The sequence below is a fragment of the Notechis scutatus genome, chromosome 2, assembly GCF_049901735.1.
Source record: "Notechis scutatus isolate UNSWTSFEM ecotype Mainland chromosome 2, rNotScu1.2, whole genome shotgun sequence".
NCBI lineage: Eukaryota > Metazoa > Chordata > Lepidosauria > Squamata > Elapidae > Notechis > Notechis scutatus.
This window is the reverse complement of record NC_142010.1, coordinates 17770325-17786743: the sequence shown is the minus strand read 5'-3', so window position 1 is coordinate 17786743 and position 16419 is coordinate 17770325. Positions and strand designations below refer to the sequence as shown.

General features: G+C 39.4%; 1 long non-coding RNA gene across 1 annotated transcript in view; it reads right to left on the bottom strand.

The window, feature by feature from the left end:
* Positions 1 to 16419, bottom strand: part of LOC148131849 (uncharacterized) — a 387282-nt gene that overhangs the window by 89750 nt on the left and 281113 nt on the right. The window lies entirely within an intron of this gene.

Below are 16419 nucleotides of genomic sequence, written 5' to 3'. Positions count from 1 at the left end.
AGGTTTTATTAATTCTCCCAGAAACATAAACACACAACACACAAACATAAAAAAAATCTTTTAGGAAAGTAACTTGGCCCCAGGTATCTCTCTCTTCATGGACTTCAATTATATTCATGCTCATCTTACATGATGATGTTTTTTATTTATTTTGTGATGCAATTATAAGATAACAGGTATAACTATAAACATGCTTATGAATACATGAAATGGATACGAATAAGGGAAAAAAAGAAAAAAATAAGACAGGGAAGGTAGGCACATTGGTGCTCTTATGCACGCCCCCTACAGACCTCTTAGGAAAGGGGTGAGGTCAATAGTAGACAGTCTAAGGTTAAAGTTTTTGGGGTTTGGGGAAGAAACCACAGAGTCAGGTACAGTATTCCTGACATTGACCACTCTGTTGCTGAAGTCGTATTTTCTGCAATCAAGTTTGGTGTGGTTTACCTTGAGTTTGTGTCTTATGTTTGCTCTTGTATTGTTATTGTTGCGTTCTGAAAAGACTTAGCTGAAGTCTTCACTCCAGGCCGTGCTTCCCACAGGAACACGGACTGTTCCTATTGGCTGATGCGTTTCACAGCTGACTATAAAAGGGAGCTGTCAAATGGCATCAGCTGTTGCCTGCGAGCTGGCTGCCTTGTTAGCGCGGCAGTTGCGGCAACCCTTTATTGTTTCAATAAAGTTAAAGCTGAAGTTTGCTCCTCATTCGCCTCAGTTATTCTGCCGCTCCACTACACTGGTGATGAGGGTGGGATGCATATAAGAGCAAAGAATTGCTGAGCGAAGTCACTAAAAAAATATCCAAAGCCACTACTGAGCTGTATGTCACTTTAAGAGCTTACTGTCACTGTTCGTGAGCTCGAATTTTAACTTTCCTCAGAAGAACTGCCACCGCTGAGATGAGATGACTTCAAACCCTGCATTCCCGCCTTTCAGACCGACAGCAGAGACATGGGAGTCCTACGGAAACTGACTCGACTTTTTCCTATATGCCATAGACCTCGCTGACATTTCCAACCATAGGAAAAAATCTTACATTTTATGTTTTTGCAGAGCCACAGTGTTTGACACTGCTACAGCATTGCTGGCTCCGTGTTCAATTAAGACTGTTCCATGGGAAGAATTGCAGGAAATTTTTTCTAACCATTATTCCCCTAAGCCCTCCCAAATTGCCAAGTCATGCTTTTAGGAGATGGACCCAGGCTGAGGGAGGGACTATTAGTGGGTATATGGCAGCTTTACGAACAGCTGCCTTGCACTGTGGGTTTAGAGGCTATCTGGAGAACATGTTATTAGATCAACTAGTTTGTGGAGTCCAGGACTTAAGGCTACAAAGGCGTCTATTGGCTAAGGGGATTTGACCCTAAAATTAGCAATAGAGGAATCTCAAGCTACAGAGCTGTCAGCATTTTCAGCAGCAGAAATTCAGGGAAATCCAGTCAGTCAGAACAGCTCAGCCATTCATTATGATGAAGCCTCCACAGAGGAAGGCCCTGAAGAAACTAGTTACATAAATCGCTTCAGGCAGTCCAAAACCAGTCAGAGGGAAAACAGGTCAGTTCCCAGTCAACCTCCACGATCTCAACGTATCTGTCCAAGCTTTGGAGGAAATCACCTTAGGGCATCCTGCAAGTTCAGGAATGCCATTTGTCTAAAATACGAGAGAAAGGGTTATTTAGTCAGCATCTGTCAGGCAGGAAAGATTTTTGCCCAACCACAGAAACCTCAGACAACTCAGCATTTTCAAAAACAAATTGAAGACTGTTTCACCTGCTACCATGCCAAGCTGACAATCAAAGGCTCTAAAAAAATCAGTGTTATTATTTCTTTAGAAGGGAAACATTGCAGGATGCAGGTAGACACCGGCTCAGCACTGTCCATCATCTTGTGGAGTACATTGAAATGACTGCTCCCCAGGATGGCAAAGAAGAGTCTTCAAGGCTGTAACTTAACTCTACGTGACTACCAAGGCAGAACCATCCCAGTCATCTGAAAAAGGCAAGTTTTTTATTCAATTTCAAAATTTTAACGGTCACTTGCCTTTAGTGGTAGTGGATGGTGCCCTCCCAAGCCTGTTGGGGTTAGACTGATTCCCTGCCCTTGGCCTTCATATAGGCGGAATCCACTCTATTGTAAATTCAGAGGTGGATGCCTTGTTCAATTACTATGCTGATATGTTCAGCGAAGGCCTAGGCTATTATTTGGGAACCTCAATTTCTTTCAACTTGGACCCTCTAGCAGTTCCAATTCGTTTAAATCCTCGAAGAGTACCTTTTGCAATCCATCCTAAGCTGGACAAGGAACTAGACAAATTAATTAAACAGGGCATATTAGAGCCCGTGGCCTTCAGAAAAAGGGAAACCCCAATAGTGACACCCTTGAAGAAAGAAGGCAGTTTAAGAATTTGTGCTGATTACACGTGCTTGTTAAACAAATATTTACAAATCAGCACTTATCCAGTCCCAATTATTCAGCACCTGCTGCATTCTTTTGAGCCATTTTCTTGAAACTAGACATATCACAAGCCTATCAACAGTTCCCTGTTGATGACACAGCCGCAGAGCTATAAACTATTGTAATGCACAGGGACGCTTTTAAGTATAGGAGCCTCCAATTTGGTGTTAGTGTAGCCCCAGGAATTTTCCAATCATTAATGGAAAGACTGCTTCAAGGGTTATCTGGCGTAATACCTTATTTCGATGACATTTTAATATCTGCCACTGACAAGCCACAGTTACTGCAAAGAGTCAGAGGTGTCCTCAAGTGTTTTAGAAAGTCGGGTCTCAAATTGAAAAAAGGGAAATGCACTATTGCCACCCCACAGGTCGAAGTTTTGGGGTACAGAATTGACGCCTCTGGCATTCACCCAATCGAATCCAAAGCAAGGGCTATTCACAAGGCACCCACACCAACTAACAAAACTGAACTTCAGGATTTTTTGGGGGTTCTTAACTTCTATGCTTCATTTTTGCCACATAAGGCTTCCATTGCAGAACCTCTGCATAGACTCCTGGACAAACAATCCCCGTGGCATTGGGGACCTAAGGAAGCCTATGCTTTCAAAGCAGTCAAATCATTACTTACATCTGATGCTGTTCTAATTCAATTCAACAAAAATTTGCCTTTAGTCTTAGTTGCAGACGCATCACCTTTTGGCATTGGAGCCATTTTAAGTCTCAGACTGCCTAATGGTTCTGAGGCACCCATTGCCTTTTTCTCCAGAACGTTATCTCCAGCTAAGCTCAACTACAGTCAAATTGACAAAGAGGCTTAGGATGCAGTTGCTTCAGTCAAGAAATTCCATTTCGACACCATTTCGAGTTAGTTACAGATCATAAGCCTCTTTTGGGTCTTCTGTCGGGCAACATACAAACGCTTCAGATTTTGTCTCCAAGAATGACCAGGTGGACATTATTTCTGGCTGCATATTCCTATACACTGGTTCATCGAGCAGGCAAAACCTCAGCCATGTTGATGCCCTTAGTCGCTGCCCCCTGCCTTTTCCAGTTTAGGATCCTGCACCAACCAATGCTGTGTTCTGAATCGATGACCTCAAGCTTCCCATCACCGTCTCTGATATTGCTGCTCACTCTGCCAAGGACAAAGTAATTTCCCAAGACCTTGACTGGGTGGGAAGGGGATGGCCTACATCCCCTTATTCTTCAAAATTCGTGCCTTTCAAAATTCGCCAGCAAGAATTGTCTTCTTTGCAAGGCTGCTTTATTTGGGACCAGGGTAGTGCAGACCTTCCCAGTTGCAGACCTCGGTTTTAGAAGTCCTGCATGAGGGTCACCCTGGCGTTGTCAGGATGAAGGCTCTAGCTCACAGTTATGTATGGTGGACGGGCATGGATGCTCAGATTACTAGCTGGGTGAATGCTTGTCAGCCATTCCAGGCCACCAGACCTCCTACAGCATCCTCTCCAGGAACGTGGGAAGATTCAGGGGGGGCCTGGTCCAGGGTGCATATTGTTCTGGCTGGCCCTTTTCATGGGCGAACATTCTTAGTGATGGTTGATTCTTTTTCTAAATGGGTAGAGCTGACTTTAATGACCTCCACAACTTCAGAAGCTGTCATTAAGGCCCTGATGAGAATATTCACCACCCATGGCCTCACTGACACCATTGTGTCTGATAACGTCCCCCAGTTTACTTCCTGTGAATTTGAGGTTTTCCTAGCTAACCAAGGAATCAGACACGCCCTAACAGCTCCTTTTCACCCTGCCGGTAATGGTCTGGCTGATAGGCCCATAGATTGGCACTCCAGATTTGCTAATTACCTCCTAACCCAGCATACGACTCCCTGTGCCACCACAAATAGGTCTCCAGCTGAACTCCTCATGGGTCGCCATCTGAGGACAACTCTAGACAGACTCCATCCAAATTACACCCCAGTCAAACCCCTGGGATCAAATAGCCAGACTAGGAAGTTTGCTGAGAATGACCAGGTCTATGCTGGGAACTATGCGGGTCACCCTTTGTGGTTTCCTGGGTGGATTGTGGCAGTAACCAGTCCTAAGTTTTACAGGGTCCAATTGCAAGACGGTCGCATTTGGCGCCGCCATGTTGACCAACTAAGGGGGCATTTGGGTACGTCTACAGGTGGCCCTCCGGACATTCCTGCTGCAGCGAGACCACCAGCACCCAAGGAAGCTCACCATGAAAATGACAGCGACGCGAGCCTACCTGAATAGTCATCGGTCCTGCACCCGGGGCCGCCTGAAGCCGGGGTGCCCGCTTCTTCGTCACGAGAAGCTGCTCGCCAAGCGGAGGAGTCCCATCCAGCAGCAGCTCTGTCAGAGCTTAGAAGATCTGGTCACCTGTGCAAGCGCCCAAGTTACCTGAAGGACTACGCATGCTCCATTCGGGGAGAAAGGAGTGTTGCATTCCGAAAAGATTGAGCTGAAGTCGTCACTCTGGTCCGTGCTTCCAGTGGGAACATGGACCGGTCCTATTGGCTGATACCGTTTGACAGCTGACTATAAAAGGGAATTGTCAAATGGCATCAGCTGTTGCCCCCCAGCTGGCTCCCTTGTTAGCGCGGCGGTCGCTGCAACCCTTTATTGTTTCAGTAAAGATAAAGCTGAAGTTTGCTCTACGTTCGCCTCTGTTATTCCGCCGCTCCACGATAGTTATGGTTGAAGCTGAAGTATTCATTGACAGGAAGGACAATGCAATCTATGATTTTATATACTATACTTAGATCGGACAGAACGTGGCATAGTTCTAGGTTTTCTAGGTCTAGAAGTTCAAGTCTGGTGGCATAAGGTATTCTGCAACGAGTAAAGGAGTGGAGAACTCTTCTTGTGAAATATTTCTGGACTTTCTCAACTGTGTTAATATCCGGTACGCAATGTGGGTTGCAGACTGATGAGTTGTATTTGAGTATTCGTCTAGCAAATGTTTTGTATACTCTAGTTAGTAGTGTAATGTTACCAGAGAAAAAGCTACGTAAGATTAGGTTAACAACTCTTAATGTCTTTTTGGCTATGTAGTTACAGTGGGCTCTAGCACTTAAATGAATAGAGATGAATACTCCAAGATCCTTGACAGTGTTTGGATCATCAACAAGATCTTGACTATTCAGACTGTATTTTATTTCATGATTTTTTTTTGCCAATATGTAAGACAGAGCATTTATTTCTTGAGATTTGAAGTTGCCGTTTGTTTGACCATTCTGATACATAGTCGTGGTCTTTTTGAAGGGTAGCAGTATTATCTGTGGTATTGAATAGCTTTACATCATCAGCGAAGAGAATGCAGTTGCTCTTAATATGATCACAGAGGTCATTTATGTAGAGTATGAAGAAAACTTCCTTCGGAGGCACCACTATTGACAGGTACAGAATTTGATAGGATGCTCCCAATTTTGACCATTTGTTGTCTGTTTGACAGGAATGCGTCTATCCAGTTATGCAGGTGTCCAGAGATACTATAAGATTTTAGTTTTAGGAGTAGTTTGTGGTGTACCACTGAATCAAAGACTTTACAGAAGTCTATGTAGATTGCGTCTATTGCTTTGCCCTGATTGAGTTGTGTAGTCCATATGTTTTTGCAGTGCAAGAGTTGCAGATTACAGATTGTTCCTTTCTTGATTCTCAAAGTAGGATTATTCTCCTGAATCAAACAAAACTCTTTTCTCCAACTGCCCACTTTTGTGGCAATGTTCGTTCCCAATTCCCCTTCTCATTTTTAAAGCCATGATTATTTATTCTCCTTTGGGATTTCCACCACCACAATTAATTGCCAATCAATGTGACAACCAATGGGATAGACAGCACCTGATAATCTCATTTGTAACAGCCTCTTTCAGTGATGAAGGCAGAGGTTGGAGTAAAGCTGGGCAAATACTATAGCAGTCTAATAGTTTAAAGGTAAAACTTCCAAATCTGGGGGCAAACTGGATCTTCCTCACTGTAATTGTGGTCTTCTGTGATCTCTGAGATTTAGCTCTATGCTGAAGAAAGAACTGTAGGAAGGATCTCTTGCAGGATATGTCAAATGTTGCTGCTGCTGCATGTACAGCTTTTTCTGCTTCAGCTTCTGTCTCAAATTCCCTGTGCCAGTATGCTGATGAAATGTCCATTTAAGGTGATAATAGAAGAAAAGGAATGGTTCCATTACTACAAACCAGGAGACTATTGGATTACTGGAATAATGTCTGGAATCTCAGGTCGATGGTACCAATTTTTATTCTCAAAGCCTCCAACCCACCCAAAAAAAAAGGTAACTGTTAGGGATAACATTGTTTACCCTAACTGGTTTGGGTAAAAAAATAATAAATAAGGTATCATGGTTTGTTAGTTAAAGTGTGTGTAACTTTAACTGCAGGAATGTAATTAAGGGTGTGGTTGTAAAAGCACTATATCAGAAGCGAGGCAATTGCAGCTCTCTCTCTCTCTGGCTTACTGATCCCTAATTACTGGATGGATTGATGACTGCGTTCTTGTAGGAGTGTTGATTTTTCTCAACGGAGAGAAGATAAGATTGGACTGATTTATTGTAAGTGTACTGACATTGGCTATTCAACACGGACTTTGCAAATAGAGTATCCCCGACAAGACTTGACTGAAATTGATATATGACTAATGGACCGTTATATTTGACTATGCTATAATTCTTAAATGGAATAAACTATATTTTTGATAGCACAAGCGTATCTGTATTTTTACTGCGTGTTAACTAGAAAACTTATCTCACACATTTACCTGTTTTCCTATCTGACTTCGCTGTACATTCTGTTTAGTTTGTTTTTCTTAACACCCGTTGGGGAATCCAGGCTTAACACTGGTTATGGGCCCAGAGAGACTGCAAAGTCAGTTTAGCTAGGATAAAAACAGGTTTATGTAAAAAGTGAGATTTTGTATTGTTACACGTTACAGTAAACAGACAGCTGTGTTTTATCAATTATAGTTTTATTTCCATATAGTGAAACATGGCACAAGACAGTCTACAAAGTTTGTCCCTTATATCCAAGCTGGATGGAACAAACTATGTTTCATGGTCTATGAAATGTAGTCTACTTCTACGAAGAGAAGGTCTGTGGAACATAATTAAAAACCCACCAAATGTAGAAGAATGGGATCCTGCAGATGAGGAAGATAGTCAAAAGATAGAAGAATTTAAACAGAAAAATGAACAAGCACTTTGCATCATAGGACTAACTTTAACTGATCAACAACTTGTTCATATACGTGGAGAGCAAACTGCTGTTGGGTGTTGGCAAAAACTGAGGAGGATTTATGTCCGAGATAACGTTGGTGCTCACATAAATCTAACACGGAAGCTTTTCCGCATGTATCTCCAAAAGAATGGTGATATGCTGAGTCATTTGAATACTATGAAAAGAATTTCATGAGAAGGAGTTAATTTTCTCTGAGCTACACCAGGTCTACATAATTCTATCTTCATTAGACGAAAGTTTTGATGACTACGTAACTTCCCTTGAAATATTGCCTAAAGAAAGCCTAACTTTAACTGATATCACTGGCAGATTGATTGAAGAGGCCAGAAGAACGCTTGAAAGAGATCAGTTAAGGAGGGATCAACCTCAAAAGGAAAATAATGAATCTCCTACTGCATACGCAATTAAAAAGTGTTTTAATTGTGGAGGGAGAGGACATTTTGCAAGATTTTGTAAGAAACCAAAGCGCAAGAATGCAAGCCAGAATGCTGGAAACCAACAAAGAAGAAATAAGAATTATGAGTTAGCAATGTATAGTAATGGAGTTGTAAAAAATAATTTATGGGTGGTTGACAGTGGAGCGTCCCACTGTATTACAAATGATAACAAAAAATTTGTAAAAGTGTCCATGAGTACACAACATATCTGATTGGCAAACGGATGGAAACTGCAGGCAAAAGGTGAAGGTATTGCTAATTGTTCTAGTATAAATGAGAACATAAAAATGTTATATGTACCTCAACTTAAATTTAATTTGCTTTCAGTTAGAATGTTGGTTAGATTAGGATACATAATTACCTTTAGGGGAGATACTTGTTTAATTGAAAAAGAAGGTAAGAAAATTACTGCATCTTTAAGAGGTGACTTATATGTGTTAAATGATAATGGTTTAAAGGTGGCTAACACAGTTTATGATAATAAGAAGCCTCATAATGAATGTATTCACTTGTTACACCGACGGCTAGGTCATTTAAATTTTAAAATGATTAAGAGAACTGTTCAACTATCTAAAGGAATAAGTTTAAAACCTTGTAATAAGTATTTGCAATGTTCTGCTTGTAATCAAAACAAAAGCAAAGTTATACCGGCAAATAGAGTTGATGGATTTACTACCAAAGAGCCTTTAGAGGTAGTATTTGCCGATATAATAGGTCCTAAAAAGCCAAGTGTAGGTGGAGCTAGATACATATTAAGCATAATGGACCACTATTCTAGGTATGGTTTCTGTTTTCTAATGAAGAGAAAAACTGAAACGTATACAAATTTCTTTAATTGGTTAAAATTTGCAGAGAGAAAAACTAAAAGGAAATTAGTAACTCTTATAACAGATAATGGTACGGAATTTACAAATAATAAATTCCAGAATAGACTTAGAATGGCAGGTATTCAACATAAAAAGTCTGCACCATATAGGCCTCAACATAATGCATTTATAGAGAGAAGAGGCCAAACACTGCAATCAATGGGAAGAACAATGTTATCTGATTCTGGATTACCTGACAATTTGTGGGGAGAAGCTGTAATGTGTGGGAATCACATATTAAACAATGTTGTTAATTCAACAACAGGTGAATTACCATTCACACTGTGGCATGGTAGGAAACCTGATTTGAGTTATATTCACACATTTGGTGCACCAGCATGTGTGCATATCCCTTACACAACTTAGGCACAAAGGACAACATAGAGCTAAAAGATTAATTTTTGTTGGATATCAAGCAAACCATAGATCTTATAGATTCTGGGAACCAGGTACATCTAGAGTATACTGCAGTGCTAGTGCACAATTCCTAGAACATATAGGATGGAATAGATTAGAGCAGGATTCAGATAATGATATTATTATAGAACCCTATAAGAGGCAGAAAGAAAAGACTAGTTATAAGAAAAGTCCAATTAAAGAAGAAGTCCACAAAGAGCAAATAGAATCAGATCAAGAGGAGATAATTGATCAAGAAGAGATAAATAGTCAAGAACAGGAAATAAAGGAAAGTCCACCTGTAAGTCCAGTTATACCTAGACGCACAACACGTATAACCAAACCACCTGAAAGATATCAGGCAAGTATTGTTTGCCAAGTAAATAAAGTTCCTACTAGCATAGATGAACTTAAGATGTATCCTGCTAAGGATCAGGAGAATTGGCAAAAGGCAATGGAAAAAGAGTTAAATTCATTAAAGGAAATGAAGGTTTATGAAGAAACCAAATTACCTCCAGGAGAAAAATCCATTGGGTGCAAATGGATATTTAAAATAAAGACTGGAAATAATGGGAAAGTAACTTATAAGGCTAGGTTAGTAGCACAAGGATTTAACCAAAATGTATTTGATTATGATGAGGTATTTGCACACAATCTTAAGGCTACAACTTTAAGAGCAGCTTTAGTATGGGCAGCTAAGAATAATTATATAGTTAACCATTTAGACGTAGAAACTGCATATCTGCATGCACCATTGCAGCAAACAATATATTTGAAAAAACCAATTGGTATAAATGATAATAAAGTAAATAGCAATGATTGTTGGAAACTTAAGAAGAGTTTATATGGATTGAAACAATCTGGCTATGAATGGAACCAATATATTGTGGAAGAATTAAACAATATAGGGTTTAAATCTGGTTTAGCAGATCCATGTATGTTTAAAAGAGAAAATAATGGAACGGTCATTATTGTTATTATTTACAGATGATATTACTTTGATTACTAAGACCAATAATGAAGCTACTGAGATTATTTCATTATTAGCCAAAAGGATAAAATTAAAGCATTTAGGTGAAATTAAAAAGTATCTAGGATTGACAATTACCAAAACCAAAAAAGGATTTAGGATATCTCAAGAGGATAAAATTTGCCAATTAATTAAATTATATAAAATGGAACTTTGTAAGCCTGCAAAGACTCCAATGAGTCAGGAAATTTGCAAAATTGATGCTCAAAGTCCCAAATTTGATAAGACCATATATCAATCTTTGATTGGTAGCTTATCATATATAAGCAATTGGTCAAGGCCAGATATAGCTTATAGTATTAATCAGCTGGCACGATTTAATAATGATCCACATCAATGTCATTGGCAAGCATTAAAGAGAATTTTAAGATATCTTAAAGGAACAATGCACCATGCATTATATCTAGAGCCAAAGGGTGATTTGAATCTTAGTGCCTATGCAGATGCAAGTTTTGCAACTGACATAAACACTAGAAAATCAACCTCTGGGATGGCTATATTATTTGGTAAGACACTAATAGGGTGGAGGTCAATCAGACAACAGCATATCAGCTTGTCCACGATGGAAGCAGAATTTTCATGTCTGTCATTACTATGCACTGACTTAATTCTGTACAAACAGTTATTATTAGACATGGGTATAACTGTTAAAGATTCCATTATTGTGTACGAGGACAACCAGGCAGCCATACAGTTAGCTACTAATATTGCTGTAAAGACTAGATCAAAGCATACTGATCTAAGATACTTAAATGTTAGAGAATCTGTGAAAAATGGTCTAATTAAACTTGAGTACTGCATGACGGAAGAAAATATTGCAGACCAGTTTACAAAAGCACAAGGTGTTGTAAAATTTAAAGAGAGTTGTGACAATTATGATTTAAAGGTGTAAATGGTTATATTATTGTAATATTATTATTATTACCCAAAAGGGGAGAATGTTAGGGATACCATTGTTTACCCTAACTGGTTTGGGTAAAAAAATAATAAATAAGGTATCATGGTTTGTTAGTTAAAGTGTGTGTAACTTTAACTGCAGAAATGTAATTAAGGGTGTGGTTGTAAAAGCACTATATCAGAAGCGAGGCAATTGCAGCTCTCTCTCTCTCTGGCTTACTGATCCCTAATTACTGGATGGATTGATGACTGCGTTCTTGTAGGAGTGTTGATTTTTCTCAACGGAGAGAAGATAAGATTGGACTGATTTATTGTAAGTGTACTGACATTGGCTATTCAACACGGACTTTGCAAATAGAGTATCCCCGACAAGACTTGACTGAAATTGATATATGACTAATGGACCGTTATATTTGACTATGCTATAATTCTTAAATGGAATAAACTATATTTTTGATAGCACAAGCGTATCTGTATTTTTACTGCGTGTTAACTAGAAAACTTATCTCACACATTTACCTGTCTTCCTATCTGACTTCGCTGTACATTCTGTTTAGTTTGTTTTCCTTAACACCCGTTGGGGAATCCAGGCTTAACAGTAACTGTCAGCATGTCCAGGATTCTGGTGATTGATTTTACATGCTCCAATGTTTTTTCTAGGAATGATTTCATTTCTCCTATTCCTCACCTTGAGAAAGGCAAGTCATTATTGCTCATCTCAATTTGCTTTAGAGCAGGGGCTTCAAAATTGACAGCTTTAAGAGTTGGGCACTTCAACTCCCAGAATTCCTCCTCCAGTTCCATGATTAATCTTGCCTGGATGGGTTCTGCCTGCTTTCAAAATGATTACCCTGGGACTGAGGAGTCAGTAACTTATTTATTCATACATTCTATTTATTTATTAACAATAGTTAAATAGTAATAAAGTGATTGAATAAATACTTTAGAACAGAGTGAGATCTCTTGTATTTTATCCTCACTGTTTCGTCCCCTTCCTTACCTTTACTCTATAATTCCTACCACCCTCTCCACTCTTTCTTTCCACCCTTTAACAATTTTGTGGCTTCCCTGTTCCTTTCAGTTTAAATAAAAGGGATACCTTTTAAAAACCAAATTCAAGGAGGGGAGAGACTTGAGGTGATAAGTTAATGTTTAGTCACAGAGGAATCACATTAACTGTAGTTAACTGTAGAATATAGGAGAATAACTCTAAAGCCATGAATATTCTGCAGCAAATCTCTAGGTCTAAAAAAAGGTCTAATCCAGCGTTTGAATCCAGCAGTTAGTCATGTCCAGGGTGGTATAACAGGTAGAAATGGGGGTAAGGGTATGATTTTAATTACATTTTATGGATTGTTCTGAATTGATATGAGTGATATATTAGCTTTGCAAATAGGTTAGTCAATAAAATAAATGCTTTGGTTTTGCAAAAGTTTATTCTAAGCAGTTTGAAGCATTTACAATGGTAAGAAACCTTCACACTTTCTTCTTGAGTAAAAAGTTACTATTACTATTGTAACTGTTTTCCTGACCTGGCTACTGAACTATAAGAATAATTTTCCTCATTTTTCCCTCCCAAGTCATAATTTGGAGAAATTTATAGGCAGATTCAGTTCTGGTGATTTTGATAGGATTCCTTTGATCCTGACATAATAAGCTTGCTATCTCTCTCTGATATTTCTTTTGGCAAGAAGCTCCTAGTGGTGTGAATTTCTCATAGAAATTTCAGAAATGTCTTATCACCTGCGAAGTCCAAATAAATGGAATAGTTTAATTGAATAATAAGTATCTGATTATCTTTTGGCATTGCACTATATAGATATAAAGCTACAGTAAATATGACGTGCTTTCATGAAAGTCCAAACTGAAGATTTATTTATTTATTTATTGAAACTTGACAAACAAAAATGAGAACAAGAATAAGAGAATAAAAAAATACAATGACAGGGATGTTAGTGCACTTATGCATGGCCCCCTCTACTGACCACTTAAATCTGATGTAAGGTCCACAGAAGTCAATTTGTGACTGAAACTGTGAAAATTTGTAGCTGAGGCAAACGAATCATTCCAGACTTTGACAACCCTATTACAGGAATCATATTTCTTTACAGTCAAGTTTAGAATGATTTAACTTGAATTTAAAGTGGTTGTTCATGCGCCTATTATTCCAAATAAAACAGAAAAAGTCATTTACAGGTAAAACATTACTACGTATCATTTTTGGATGCAATACTTAGGTCTCACTGCAGGCGACGCAGTTCTAAGTTATCCAAACTGAGAATTTCGAGTCTAAGGAATTCTATTGTGTACAGAAGAGTGCACAACTTTTCTCGTGAAGTATTTCTAAACTTGCTCAATTGTACTGATGTCAGATATATGGTGGGGATTCCACACAGTTGAACAATACTCTAAGATTGGTCTAGAATAAGTTTTTTAAGCTCTAATTAGCAATACAATGTTATCAGAAAAAAAAGCTTTGCAAAATTAAGTTTACAACTCTTAATGCTTTTTTAGCAACACTGTTAAAGTGACCATTGGAGCATAAATTGTCAGAGATAAGTACACCTAGGTCCTTGACAAAATGAGGGTCATTTGCTAGATCAATGCCACCTAGCTTATACTTGACATTCTGATTATTTTTACTAATATGTAAGGTAGAGCATTTATTAAATTTGAAATTGCCAAATAGATGACCATTCAGAAACATAGTTGTGATCACTTCGTAAAACAACAGAATTATCTGTAGAATAAAATAATTTTACGTCATTGGCAAAAAGAACACAATTGCTTTTAAGTTGACCACATAAATCGTTGATATAGAGCAAAAAAAAAAAAAAAGATGATGAAATTTCTTACGTTGCAGTGAGAACATCTTCTACTACATTCTGCCCTTCTTGTTGGCTGTTCATGAAGTCAACCAGAATTCAAGGCTCTTACCCAACATCACGCTGGGCTACAATATCTATCAGAACATTTTCAGTGTAAGAATGACATATGAGTCTGTGCTGGATGTGCTGTCTACTGGACAGGAGATCATCCCAAACTACAGATGTGGGAGACAAAAGAACCTGCTGGCGATGCTTGAAGAGATGGACTCTGAACTCTTTGATCATGTCCAATGTCTTGAGCATCTATAAAATTCCACAGGTGTAAAGCCAAATGAAATTAATTCCATGTTGTAAATTGTTCAGATTTGCCTAGAAGGCAGCACTTGTATATATTTCTCCAAATAAATTGAAAGTCAGAGATTAAATATTAGAAGACTTGAAATAATTTTTAATTCACAAAGTGTTTGTGTGTGTACATATGTATATCAGGTAAAGGTAAAGGTTCCCCTCACACATACATGCTGGTCATTTCCAGCTCTAAGGGGCATTGGTCATCTCCACTACATAGCTGAAGAGCCAGCGCTGTCTGAAGACGTCTCCATGGTCATGTGGCTGGCAGAGCTAAATGCTGAAGACGCACAGAACGCTGTTACCTTCCCACCAAAGTGGTCCATATTTTTCTACTTGCATTTTTACATGCTTTTGAACTGCTAGGTTAGAAGAAGCTGGGACAAGTAGCTCACTCCATTTTGAGGTGCTAGGGATTTGAACGGCCAAACTACCAACCTTTCTGATCGACAAGCACAGCATCTTCGCCACTGCGTCCCCATATATGTGTGTGTGTGTGTTTGTGTGTGTGTGTGTGTGTGTGTGTGTGTACATGCCCACACACATGCCCAAACACATGCACACACACATATATGTATTATACACATATGCACACACACACATGTATGTATATGCTACATATACATACACACATATATGTGTATATTCATTGTATATGTATATGTGTTTGTATGCATATGCCTTGTATATGTGTGTGTGTATATATTCATAACTTGAGGATCCGTTTAATTGAATCACATTAAATAAACATGATCCCTCCCTGATTTGCCCAATGTATTTGCTAATTGAATGCACAGGTCACTAAATGCACATGAGGGATCTCAGGGATCTCAGGGTGGGGAAGGCCATGCAGAGCCTAGAGTTGGAAGAGGCCACCCAAAGTCTCCCCTGATACCTCATGCTCACCTATAATCCTTTGGGGCCCCCATAGATCCTTCCTCCCCACATCCTGCTCTGGGTCTCCATAGGCACTGGGTCTGCTTTGTTACCCTCCTGGATCCACTGCCTTCCTACATCCCATTTCCCATGGATTGCTTATTTTTTTGAAGATCTGCAGAGCTCCAGAAGAGGCTGGCCCACTGGAAGAGAAGCTGAAGTGTTTTATTCAAATGGTGGTGAAGCTATAAGAATGTGAAATCTAAGGAAAACATTTTCTTAGGGGAGACGTGATAGCAATGTTCCAATATCTCAGAGGCTGCCACAAAGAAGAGGGAGTCAAGCTATTCTCCAAAGCACCCGAGGGAAGGACAAGAAGCAACGGGTGGAAACTAATCAAGGAGAGAAGCAACTTAGAACTAAGGAATTTCCTGACAGAACAATTTATCAGTGGAACAACTTGCCTCCAGAAGTTATGAATGCTCCAACACTGGAAGTTTCTAAGAAGATGTTGGATAACCATTTATCTGAAGTGGTGTACAGTTTCCTGCCTAGGCAGGGGGGTTGGAGTAGAAGATCTCCAAGGTCCCTTCAAACTCTGATTATCTGTTAAATCTGTTAAATATTGGCCATGACTGTTCTCTGTGTATGGGAGGAACATTCTCTGGGCAAGAAGGTACAGTAGGTGGCTTCGAAAGCACTAAAAAATCAGGATACAATGAAAATTCTCTATTGCTTTTGTGGGATATTTGACCAAGAAGCAAGAAAAAACATTACATTTCTTGAGTGGAGGAAGTGATGTTGAAGCGACTCCAGCAACAGGAGAGCGGAGCTCCCTGCTCCTCGTGCTGGCTTCTGCATGTTCATGGGTTCTGAAAGGAGCCAAAGCCACTCTGGAGGAGTGGTGAAGCAAGGAAGAGGTGCCTGGTGAGGTTTTAGGGGAGAACACAACTCCCATGTAGATCCCCGAGGCTTTTGATCTTCAAGCTACATCGTGAATTAAAAACAGCTACAATGGCCATCACACAGCCGGAGACAGCCGGAGACAGCCGGAGACA